This window comes from Megalobrama amblycephala, linkage group LG21, assembly GCF_018812025.1.
Source record: "Megalobrama amblycephala isolate DHTTF-2021 linkage group LG21, ASM1881202v1, whole genome shotgun sequence".
NCBI lineage: Eukaryota > Metazoa > Chordata > Actinopteri > Cypriniformes > Xenocyprididae > Megalobrama > Megalobrama amblycephala.
In genome coordinates this window covers 16,518,139-16,531,303 of record NC_063064.1, presented here as the reverse complement: position 1 = coordinate 16,531,303, position 13,165 = coordinate 16,518,139, and the positions used below count along the sequence as shown (strand labels likewise).

General features: G+C 37.3%; 1 long non-coding RNA gene across 1 annotated transcript; it reads left to right on the top strand.

Moving 5' to 3' along the window:
* The first annotated feature begins 11,762 nt into the window (after positions 1 to 11,762).
* Positions 11,763 to 12,961, top strand: LOC125257238. Its single transcript, XR_007182269.1, has 3 exons — positions 11,763 to 12,049; positions 12,142 to 12,275; positions 12,406 to 12,961. It is a non-coding gene; the product is annotated as an uncharacterized LOC125257238 (long non-coding RNA).
* The last annotated feature ends 204 nt before the right edge of the window (positions 12,962 to 13,165 follow it).

The following is a 13,165-nucleotide window of genomic DNA, read 5'->3' as shown; positions in this document are numbered from 1 at the left end:
ATGCGGCGCCTGTGGAGTGTGGAAGTCACTGGAGCGCGCAGCCGCGCGTCTCTCACATGGATCGTCATGGCAGTGATTGACAAGCCAGAGGGCCAATCGTTTACGCGTTGATCGCGTAAACGATTGGCTGATGTTTTAAGGCCCTACCTCGTGCACAGATGATGTATATTAATATTATTACTTTCAGTGCACCTAATAAATAGTCTTTTATCAGTTAGTAAAGACAGTTTCAAGTAATATTGCAAAAATGTATAAAACAAAACATCCTCTTTAGCACCTTTAATCTTCTAACTACTGACTGCTTTGTCGGACAAAATGGCGGATTCGGCGTTCTGATTGGTTAGATCGCTTGTCAAAGGGTTATGACACTTACACGTTTTGTCTATCAAGATAATCTTTACAAGTTAACACAACATTTATAGATTTTGAAGCCTAAATAAAGTCGTCAGATATAAAAGGCTAACAGTAGGCTATAAACGGACCACAGCACACCATGGTCGCGGATCAACGTCTTCACCACCAAGCTTCCTCAAACTTTATTTAGAAAACAACTTTATTTAAAAACATGCTCGCTGATTATGATCTGCGCTGTTATTAATACTTATCCACTTTTTCATGAGAAATGCTGTCCAAATGTCCGTTTTTAATGATGACGTCTAAAGTCCCCGCCAAAGGAAGTAGTCCCTTTTAGCAATTTGTTAGCAACCGCCGATTTTAAGACACAGTAAAAGTTTAAAAACTCACAAGTGGGTTATAACTGGTGTGTTTTATGTCATAGATCAAAACGTGAAAGTATTTAGAGGCTTTGTTAACCACAGACCTTATTTCAGGCGATTTAGCAAAAACCCATTCAAAAAACCCATAGACTTTACGGTGTTGGAACCGGAAGTCCTAAAATGCTAACTCGCTTCCGGGTTTTGCCTACAAAAATGCGTCATCCCTTAGGCACTCTATTGAGATTCCATTTATGGAAGGGAATTGCACTTATCTGTTTTAGACCAGTGTTTCCATTTAAAAAAAAAAAATATTTAGGTCTTTTTTTAATCAACCCAAACAAGAAATGTGTTGACATTATAGGCCTACTTCATATTATACTGCATATGATTCAGGAATCTGCAGTATCATTAATAAGCATGATCAAACTATCTATCTACAGTATCTATCTATCTATCTATCTATCTATCTGCTTTATACAAATGCAACTAGCACAGTCTTCCATCTCAGTTATCGATTGTAGTGAAAATGATATCTGATGACTGATATTACTGTAATATTGTTGCAGTGTTCGTTGTTAGGCAGTTTTTTTGTACATTATAATGGACATTGCATGTGTATTGAATGTTAAAGTGCCCCTTATTATGGCATTTGAAGTCCCCAACAACAGGTTTAAAAGCATGCAAGGTCAAAAAGCACTTTCATTTTCTTATAATATGCAACGACTCCCAAACGACACGCTCAACAATTAATTTTTCCAAACCCCTCGTTTGCATGACGCTAATTAATTTGTGGTGATTGATCAGATGACTTCTGCTGCTTAACACAGAGTACAGTATACAGTGCTTGCATCGCTTACATTGGTATTAGAATAATGATGGTGCTCCGCTCTGTTCTAAAACTAAAGACTCAGAGAGGAATTAAGTTGTTTTGTGTTTATGTTAGCGAACTTAGCCCACAGCTTTGTGGTAAACACTCAAAGAGTCATGGTAGGGGAGAGTGGGGTAAGATGAGCCAGTGGGTAAGTTGACCCACCCCGGTCATCTTGGCAACCATACCATTTTATTGTCATGTGACCATATATTTTAGAACCACCCATAATTTTTGCCAGACTGTGAAAAGGAGAAGCACATGGGAGGACTGGAAGTTGCTTATTCACTTTTTTTTGGCTTGTCAAAGATGTAATGGCTGTTTCATCAAAGCAAATTTGTCCAGGTCTAAAACTATTTATGATGCATATTGGTGATTTAGCAACATATAAAACCATGCAAGTCATTTAGCTAAATATTATTCTGAATTGGTAAGCTAGCTAGCTTTTCCTAAAATGGCAGCTACGGGGCAAAGTGAGCCAAATGCTGTTGGGTAAATTGAGCCAGCGTTTTAACTTACCCCACCAAAAGGCAATGAATTTAAGTTAAATCTGAAGTATAAACTGGTGTCATTTCAATGTAATATTATACAACTGGTTTATCTTTATTTTCGAGTTTATTTGATAGGAATAGTGTACAAGTACACCAAATCCTTCTCTGATACGAACTAGAGGATGAATATATATCATATATATCTTTCCACCTGTAGTCTCTAATGGCCTAACATGGTTGACATTGCAGAAAAACTACCAGACCAAGAACATTTTGACAAAAATGTTTATTAGTTTCATTGACATTTATTCATTCTTATTTAGTTTTTATTTAATTTTACTCAACAAACTCTCTGTTTAGTCTGTTTATGGGAAGGTTACAACATAAACATATTTCAGAAATGCGAACAATTAAAGATACTGAAATTTCAACTTCATTTGGTTGGTTTTATGTTGTTTAATTTAGCTTTAAAAAAAGAATATTTGTAAAAGGAAATTTGATTATTAAATTAGTTTTTAAAATAGGTACATTATCTTTTAAATTTCACATGGGATTGATTCAGATTCAGTTAGATGGTCAGTTTACACCCCCCTACTGACTCGGCTCAACTTACCCCTAACCTGGGGTAAATTGAGCCAGAGGAGCCATATTTTTAGAACCCTTTGTCATAGTTGCATTCTGATCATTTGAAATGATCAGAAACATCCTTTCATTGTACTTCTGCCTCATTTTCCCATATTTTGAGGACCACATAAGTAAAAAAAATGGCTCATCTTACCCCACTTTCCCCTATATGCGTTGGCCCAACACACAAACGTATTGATAGAGTACTGCAGTTGTACACCAATGTATTGCTCTATTCTTTATCATAACTCCAAGTAATAACAACGACAATCATTTGACACATTTCTAGACAATTGCGAGTGAACACATATTGCTGTTAGCTGGCTAGCTGGAGAACTACATCACACACAACTAAATACATATTGTGCATGCTACAGAGAACATAACAGCAACAATTATTTATCATACTTACAGGTTATAATTCGAGGAGGAGGAAGCTGATCCAAATAAACTGGGTACTGACCCATCCTTTGGCTTGCGAATCCCTCGTTGAGCGCATTTAGTTTGAAGAAGCAGTCGTCAGTAAAATGAAGGGAACACAGCACAAGGTTCAGGCTATACTGCTGTGGTATCGTTGTAAAGATGAACTTTAACCACTGATTCTTCAGGTATTGGCAGAGTTTGAGGGGTTGCCTCAAAGTTTTCCCTAGTGTCTGTGTGCGCAATAAGTGGGCGGGTCAGTATGCTAATGTTTTGTTTTGACGTCACAACAAAACTGCTTGGGATTCGTTTTACAAACGACTCATTTAATTGACTCAGAGTCAACTCTTACTTTTGAGAGAATAACTTTATATATGGTGCACTTTCAGATTTAAATCTTTGCAGGATGTTTTCATTCATTTAGAGCTATGTTACACACTACATGAAAGGTAATTTTCAAAAATCCATAATATGGGCACTTTAAATAATTTAATAATGATAACAAGAGTGAAGAATGTAATTTATTTCCACCAACTGGCTCTTTCTTTTTACTTAAAGGTGCCCTAGAACTTTTTTTTAAAAGATGTAATATAAGTCTAAGGTGTCCCCTGAATGTGTCTGTGAAGTTTCAGCTCAAAATACCCCATAGATTTTTTTTTATTAATTTTTTTAACTGCCTATTTTGGAGCATCATTATAAATGGGCCGATTCAGGGCTACTGGCCCTTTAATTCTCCTGCTCCACGCCCACGGAGCTCGCGCTTGCCTTGAACAGTGCATAAACAAAGTTTACACAGCTAATATAACCCTCAAATGGATCTTTACAAAGTGTTCGTCATGCATGCGCTGAGATGTATAAAGTACTAGAGACCGAGACTTGAGTAAAAGTACAAGTGCTCTATCAAAAAAGTGACTTGAGTAGAAGTTGAAGTGCTCTTTAAGCACCACACTTAAGTAGAAGTACTAAAGTATTCAACATTTTTTGTACTTAAGTATTGCAAGTAGTTTATTTTAAAATTTACTACTCAAGTACTGAAAGTAAAAGTACAAGTATTGTGTTATGTAGTTATTAAAGAAAGTAGTCAAATGTTTGAACATCATATTGTTTTTATTATTTCATATGATAAACCTAAAGGACAATCACAATTCCTTTGGCTGTAACTTTTTGTAAACAAAAACAGATTAAGTGTGATTAAGTACCACTTGAGATGCAGACAAGTTGAGATGCTTTGTTTGTTGTCAGCACTTTGATTTCATTACCAAAAAGTTTATTTTGACTAATAGTCTAATTTTCTACCATATACAATTGAATAAAATTAACAGCTAGCTAACAACAACTTGCTTTGCACTTTTTTTCTGTTTTCACCTCACTCCAGTCTAAACTAGGCTAAATTATTTTTTTAGGTAATTTTTCTACACATTGTCATATAAATAACCTGAAAATACTGTAGTTCATTAAGATTAAATCTTACTAACCACTCTTACTAAAAAAATGGGGTAAGCACACTTATATTCTCATTTCAAGAGGTGTTCTGAGTAAATTATTTGTTTGTAACACTTTATAATATGGTTTGATTTGTTAACATTACATTAGTTAATGTATTAGACTAATAACCAACATGAACTAACCATGGTCAATACATTTGTTACTGTATTTATTAATCTTTGTTAATCTTAGTTAATAAAAAATACAGCTGTTCATTGTTTGTATATGTTACTTCACAGTGCACATTAACTATGTTAAACAAATAGAGAGCAATTTGAGAGCAAGACAGCGCTCGTGTTGTTTTAAGACGGTGAATGCGCGCGCGCGGCCGGGGCGCGCTCTCTCTCTCTCTCTCTCTCTCTCTCTCTCTCTCTCGCTGCTCGTTCTTATATGCGCCCTGACAAGTGCAGCAGTCATTCTATTCTACATCACTCACCACCGTACAAATAAGACTTTGGCAGCCGCCAAAAACCTTTTTAGTGCAGGAAAACTCCTGCATTAGTTATGTCAGTGTAAATCTATACTACCATTAACCTATAAAACACTACTACACTATAAAAACGGGCGTGTGATTAAGCAGCACCAAAGGAGACATGCTCTACGATTTATTTTTGGCAACAGTAGGCTGTCATAAAACAAGAGAAAGTTGACATTAGTGATGGGTCAAAAATACCATTCAACGCGCTGCGTGACAGCCTTTATGATAGCTAGTTAACGTTAAGTGAACACCGCAGCATGTCGCTAGTTAGCAAAAGGGCTTAATTTACTGATGGGATGGAAGGTAGGTGTTTTTGGTTCGTCCATCTTTTTCGCTGATCAAAATGCAGAACGGGAGCACGCGCAGTCTTCTTAATCGCTTCATTCGCTCAATGATGTGCCAGCTTCATCAAACCTGCCATCCACCGTTCTGGCAGTGGTAATGTGGGTTTGGAATGGAATGATTCGTAACATTTTTATAATTGTAACGAGTAACGATGCAGCACATAAAAAAATATCGGAGTAAAAGTATTAAACTCATTGAAAATATGTACTGAAGTAACAGTGGAAGTAGGAGAAAAAATTAATACTCTACTAAAGTACAGATACCGCATTTTAGTACTTAAGTACAGTAGTGAAGTAGTTCTACTTCGTTACTATACATCTTCTGATGCGGCATGCATGCGTTGGATTATGTGAGTATTGCAGGGCTCTCAAGTTTTGAACTGAGTTCAGAGTGAGATTTCGGCGGCTGCGGCGGCAGCGACGGGGGTTTGGGTGGGGATGGGGGTCTGATATGAAAAATGACACAAATTCGTACAAATAAAAAATATTTATTTAATTCAGCATTTTAGTGTGTATGTGAGTGAGTGAGTGAGTGAGTGAGTGAGAGAGATAGAGAGATAATGGTAATATAATCATACACATTTTATTTTATTTTTTTCCTCAACATTATAATGTGAAACAATATAAACATGGTAACCATATTCTGACTCTAGTGTACATTATATGTACATTACGTTCTGCAGTGTTTTTTCCCGCTTGCTGCTTGAGCTTATAATGCTTGTTCTTTAGGCCGATATTTTTTGTTTACACATATTGTTTAATGTTTTAAACTGAATGAAAACCTTAAGATAAAACGTAAATTTGTTGTGTATATTACCTAATAATAAGTTTGTTCAGAAATGGTGATGACAACTTGAATAAAAAAATGTTTAAAAACGTCTCTCATTTTCTCAAAATAATCGTAATTTAAAGCTGCTGTCCGCGATTTTTGGCCCTCTAGCGGTTAATAAACAGAACAGCACGCGTCTTGCGGAGGAACATTCTAGCCGGAGCTACTTTTCTCCATGTTTACTTTTCTCCATTACTTTTCTCCATACATTTCTCCATTTCTCTATGGCGAGTCACGCAGTTACTGTGATACTCTGCGGCGGGTCCTACCAGTCATGTCTGAAATAGTCCGAATATAAACACTTATTATAAGTGTACCATAATGATTCAGGATAAGACAAAAACACGGTTTGGAAAATGGATTCATGTTGTATATTCTCATTAAATAATTTTTGTAAATTTTTAACACAAAAACAGTTGCGGACTGCAGCTTTAAATACACGAATATTCAGTTTTTTATTAGCCCAAATATTCGAATACAATATTTTGGAAAAATGCCCATCCCTACTAGCTAGGCAAGTTCACGTAAAGTACTCTGGGCAAACTGTTAACTAACTTACCAGCTGCCTGGACACAAAGATGACTTACTGTACTCATAGTGTATGGTCCCATATCAATCACGATCAGTCTGTAGCCAGATGTGAATCAATGTGACTGACAGATGTCCTCTTCTAACTACTTAAGCGAGCATCTGAATCAGTGAGCTAGCCCGTGAATCACAGAATGTATCGTTAGAATCAGAACGTAAACATTGTTGTGGCGGGAATATCTAAATCTTACCCGGATACAGCAATTCTATTTTCTGATTGGCTGTCCGGTAGCTATATTTTTTTTTAGATTAACTGGTGCGTGGCAGGGCCTTCTGAACTCTATGGGGAATTCGCTTGATTCCTCTAATAGCGGCGCAACTTGTGCGTTATCTTGGAGATTTCTCTGCGTGAGAAATACAAGGTGTGGCGTGTGAGCGTGTGAACGGGTTGAAATGCGTGTGTCTCACGCCCAATGCGTGAGACTTGAGAGCCCTGGTATTGTATACTGTTATATTGTTTACATTTGATTCTGAATGAATTTGAGGCTGTGCTCCATTGCTAACGGCTAATGCTACACTGTTGGAGAGATTTATAAAGAATGAAGTTGTGTTTATGAATTATACAGACTGCAAGTGTTTAATAATGAAAATAGCGACGGCTCTTGTCTCTGTGAATACAGTAATAAACGATGGTAACTTTAACCACATTTAACAGTACATTAGCAACATGCTAACGAAACATTTAGAAAGACAATTTACAAATATCACTAAAAATATCATGATATCATGGATCACGTCTGTTATTATTGCTCCATCTGCCATTTTTCGCTATTGTCCTTGCTTGCTTACCTAGTCTGTTGATTCACCTGTGCAGATCCAGACGTTACTGGCTGCCCTTGTCTAATGCCTTTCATAATGTTGGGAACATGGGCTGGCATATGCAAATATTGGGGCGTACACCCCGACTGTTACGTAACAGTCAGTGTTATGTTGAGATTCACCTGTTCTTCGGAGGTCTTTTAAACAAATGAGATTTATATAAGAAGGAGGAAACAATGGAGTTTGAGATTCACTGTATGTCATTTCCATGTACTGAACTCTTGTTATTTGACTATGCCAAGATAAATTAAATTTTTCATTCGAGGGCACCTTTAATTAAGACTTTGTGTACAATTATGATTTTTACAGAGATTCTGTAGAAGTCTAAACAGACAGCAAGTGAGTTTACTGAGTGTGTGCGATTACCTGCGTCTGTCCTTCTTCAGGTCAAGTCATATATTCGTAAAAAAAAGTTTGCCATGTCTGAAGAGGAAAGCGAAATTTTTGTCGTAGCATCCTGTCAATGTTTAAGGAGATTTCCCATACATGGCATCAGTGCTAGTCAATGCATTGAATCAATGCCATTTTGTTTCTATGAAGTGAAGCATCAGTTTCAGTGTTACCCCCCGCAACACATTGCTAGGTCGGATGAGCCTTGTAAAGTGGTGTTTAACATTTAAAAGTAATTTAAACACCTTGTTTCGTTAATAAACGAATCAGTGTTTTTGAACTTAGTTGAATGGATGGTTTAATTACTCACTGAAATACAGTCCCTTGCCGCCACCTAGTGCTGGAGATGCAGGTTCGAATCCCACTCGGAGCAGGCCACTAGGACCGGTTACATTTGGTGCTGTGACCCGGACTGGGAGTGAGGTTTAGGGAGGTTAGTGTAACAGAAGCAAGCTAGTAAGAACTGGGCGTGTAAACCTCACTCCCCTGGACTAGGCTAGGACTGACATTAGAGACTGTGGTCTTTAGCTCTTTTGTTAGACGTCGGTTCGAGTCCCGCTCAGAGCGGGGCGAGTAGGACTGGGGGGTTACATATAGTTACTTATTAGTTTCACATATATCAAACTTTTCTTTGTTTTACCCCTGTTTATATAGCCCTGTGTTTCAGTTGTTCTTGATCAGTTCTTTTTATGCATTGTGTGGTTTGTGTTATTCTCCTGCGTGTTCATTCTGTGTTTGGATTATTAATGAAGCCAGTTTTGGTTTTAGAATCTCCTTCTTCTTCATGCCTGCTGACCACATTGTAACACTTATTTATATAGCAAAAAGTAAATAAATAAATAATAAATAAAACATTTTAAAAATGGTGATATTATCATATTAAATCATGAGCCACTTAAAATCATCGCAAGGGAAATTATTTTGCTGTGACAGCCCTAAAAAGGCATTTTATCTGAAGGCTATCAGTATGAATTATCAATCAGAGGGCAGAAGGTATGTAGTTGAATGTGTGCATGGAGTGTGGTCTACAATGCAAAAACAACAACAAAAAAAAACATTACAATTTGTCAAAGAGCAGCACTTTCAAAAAGGAGACTTGACTGAGGAAAAAGGCCCATTGAATGTGGAGCATGCAGTTCTCTACTCACTAAAAAAGGTCTGGATATCCAACAGTGAAAGCATGGTCTATTTTTCATCCATCAAAGTAAAGGGTGTTAGAGATTGCATCTGGCCCTCTTCGGTCATTTTGACCGAAAAATTTTATATTTTGAAATGTTAAAAATCGTAGCTTCATCGGAATGAGATGACACTTGGCGACTTTTGTCGCATTAGCAATATGAACACACAAAAAAATCAAGGACATGATTCAGACATGTTAAAGGGTCAAAAAAAAAAAAAAAAAAAGTCACTTACCTTCTTTGCAGGTCAAAAATGACGTCATAGGAAATGAATGGGAAATATGAAAAAATATAAAAACTCAGACAATCTTTTGTTGGTACAAACTACAAATCAGCCACTGTGCAGAAAAAAAAGTACAAAGCAGAGAATGGGTGACACTCCTAAATGCCAAAAGTGCAAAATAGACACCCCCCCCACACACACACAATATATATATATTTATGAACTAGCACAACTATAAGACAGAGCAAGTTTATACAAATGTGTGAAATAAAATCAATAATTCAGCAATAAAGCAGTAAAAAAATGAACAGCAAGAAAGAACATTGAGAATACAAAACAGAAACACCCACTCAAACACACACTCACTTACACACGTTCACGGACGGACACACACACACAACACACTATTATACACACAAATAAACCGGTGTGACTGTAACAATATGGTAAATTTGAGCCAAAACTCAAATAAGAGGTAGAAATCAGATCAGACCCAAATTTATGAAGCTGTAATAAAGCATACCTGTTCATTTTTGTTATATTTTTAATTGAATTTTGATGTTATGTGTAACAAAATGCCCTCCTCTGTGTTCAGGTTTGACTGTAGTAAAATTAATGCAAAAACCGACACTTCAAATCAACATTTCAAACCAAAAAAATCTAACACTTGACAAAAAGTAGTCTTTGAGAATGTCTAAGTATAAATCCAAATCCAAAACGTTAATAAAAACTTAATAATAAAAAAAAGGATTTTAAATGCCTTATCTCTGTTTTAAAGGTCCCGTTTTTCATGGTTTTTTGAAGCTTTGATTGTGTTTATAGTGTGCAATATAACGTGTTCATGTGTAAAAAAACACAGTATTTTTCACATAATTTACTTATCTGTATACCGCTGTTTCCACTGTCATAAAAACGGGCTGATGACTTCCTTGTTCTATGAAGTCCCTCCTTCAGAAATACGTAACGAGTTCTGATTGTGCCAGCGGTTCCTGTGTTGTGATTCGACAGCAGCTTAGCGCATCTTGCCCGGAAAGGTCACGCCTCTTACCATAACGTGGAGATGCACATGCTCAGTGTTATTGTAAACATGTCTTTAATTTTACCCTATCGATTTGAGCCGGAATCAGACCCGGTGATTGGACTGCGGGATGAAAATTACAGTGTTTCGACGACATGGCGACAAACACACTCTACAAACGCAACTCTTGTGTATTCCTGTGGGCGGAGGTTAGTCAAAAAACTGTTTTAGTGACGTCATTAAAGAAGGAAGTAGAGGGATGTAGTCCAAACTGGCCGTTCGATGTAGGCGACTTCTGTTAAATAAAATATCTCACTTGGCATTGAACTTTGAGCTTTAAAATTTTACAGATTTTATTTATACTCTAACAACAACATTACACACTAACTAAAGTTTGAAACATGGGATCACGAAGAACGGGACCTTTAACATGGAATGCTGCTTAAAATGAAAAATAATTAAAAAAAATCTATTAGAAAAAAATTGTGTATTATTTTCAATGGGGGAAATAGCTAATAAAAATTTTATTAATATTGCATATTATCATAAAATACGCTCAAAATTTGTATAATAATCAAAAAATATTATTGAACAAAAATGACTACATTGGTTTTCCTGAACAACAAAAAAGGCTTACATTTCAAGGCTTTGGTCACTTTTGACCATAAAGAAGGCAAGAGCGACTCCTAAACGAAAAGGGCCAGAGGGTTAAAAAGCATGTTATTTGCACCTGCCATGCACATAACAGGATCTATCTATATAAATCTTTCCAAACTTCTTAAGCACCCCAAGGTAGCCACAGTTGTTTTGCTCCCTTAAAACCTGAAAAGTTGACTTCCTTATCAGATGGCTCTCCTTACAATCATCTGTGCTTTTTCCATCAATTCCTGTTCCTCCCTGTCTATCCTTCCAAGAGCAGTGTATCATCAAGGTTTAAACCCAGAGAGCAGAGGGCAAATATCTGCTGATTGAGGTAATTTAGCCACATGATGCATGGGCACTGGAGGCCGCACGGCCCGCACTGTCTTTTTAATAGGCATGTGTCAAGATCAGTAAGAAGGAGGGGGCTGGAGGCTGTAAAACCTGACAGATTGGGATAAATTTATTACATTTTGTTCACAAGACAGTAAAAAAACTTTTATGAACACAAAGTGACATTGTGAAGTTCGTAAAGGTTTATGCATACTGCCTTGTTTTAAAACTTCTGCTATTGCTTATTGATCCTACACTTATCCATTACCACACCATTCATCAGGGGCTTTTTTATGATCTTGTCTTGAGAAATTGACAGCTCATTTTCTCCACCGTGACACAAAAGCACCGAAAGTGTGGATTCGGAGCAAAATTGAAGGTTATGTATTCTTTATGGTGAGATGATCAATTGTAACCTCTGTCTGTCTGCAGCAGCCTATTTTAATGAGGGAGACGAGACCAAACTCTGTGTCCTGAGAGAAGAGCCTCAAAAAGAGAATAATAAAGTTGGACAATCGACACATGGAGGATTGTGTCAGAGAAGTAAATGGGGGCTCTTTTTTCTCCCAGAAAGGTCAATTATGTTCGGTGACAGCTTCCTCTCAGGTAGTTACCCTGTCATCTTTCTCTCTTCCTTCACTGCAGACTCCACTACATATTTAATACTTTTTTCTTGACTTATTTCAATCCACCATCAGACGGAGGCCCAAATTGGCAGGGGTGAGAAAAGAAGGTGAATAATTCTCTTCTGCATTAACATGGTTGGAAGACGGATTGCCCTTTCGCGTCTAGAGAACGTGAGTCGAGGCCAAAGGAGCAGAGGTGAGAGAAGGTAGGAAAATGACATTGTTCAGCCTTGAGAATGCCATCGCTCTTTAATCCGGCACAGATCGCGATTCTCCCTCGCGACGCCGCCTGCGACCTGCCGATGTCTCACAAGGTTCTTTCTTCTTTTCATATAGGCTTAATTAAGTAAGCTGGGCTTGAAAATCAGGAAATAAGAGGTCAATTTACAACTTATGGAATGGAGAGATCAAATCAACTCGCTGGCAATTAACAAGGGAATGAGTGAGAATAAAAGATGGGATTCTGCTGCCGAGGGTCTCTTTTAGTACAAGTGCTGTAAAGGATTAGTTAGAAGGTCATCTAAAACCACGGAATGACCTTGAAGATTAGACCCCCACACAGACTCCACTCTCTCCCAGTGTAACCAATCTAGGCTGCCCTAAGGATGGATCTGAGCTTCCTTTGAGGCCCACGGCAGCTCCGGCTGGGGCTCTTCTGCTCTGTGAGCTCCCGCGCTGATCAACCTCTGTGTCATTGTATCGTTTACAGAAGGAGTGCTGAAAGGTTTTAAAGTGCATACATAATGAAATGTCTTTTCCTGCTTCAAGTTTTTGAAAATCAGTGAACACTTTGTTTAAACAGACAAACTCCTGATATCAACCCTACCGAGAGCCATCATTTGAAACCTGGACAAGCATCGTAACTAACCTGTTATCAAATCTGTCTGGAAGAATGGGCCAAATATTAAACCTGGACAGTTTCGGATGGTGGTACTTGTCCAGATTTGTGGCAAATGTTGGCTCTAATACAGTATGAATAGAGAATAAGATCTATTCATTTTTTTATTTTTAAAAAGAATAGTTCCTACATTTTCTAACGTGTAAAACGTACTTGCTTTAATTATGTATGTATTTATTTATTTAAATTAGATTATGA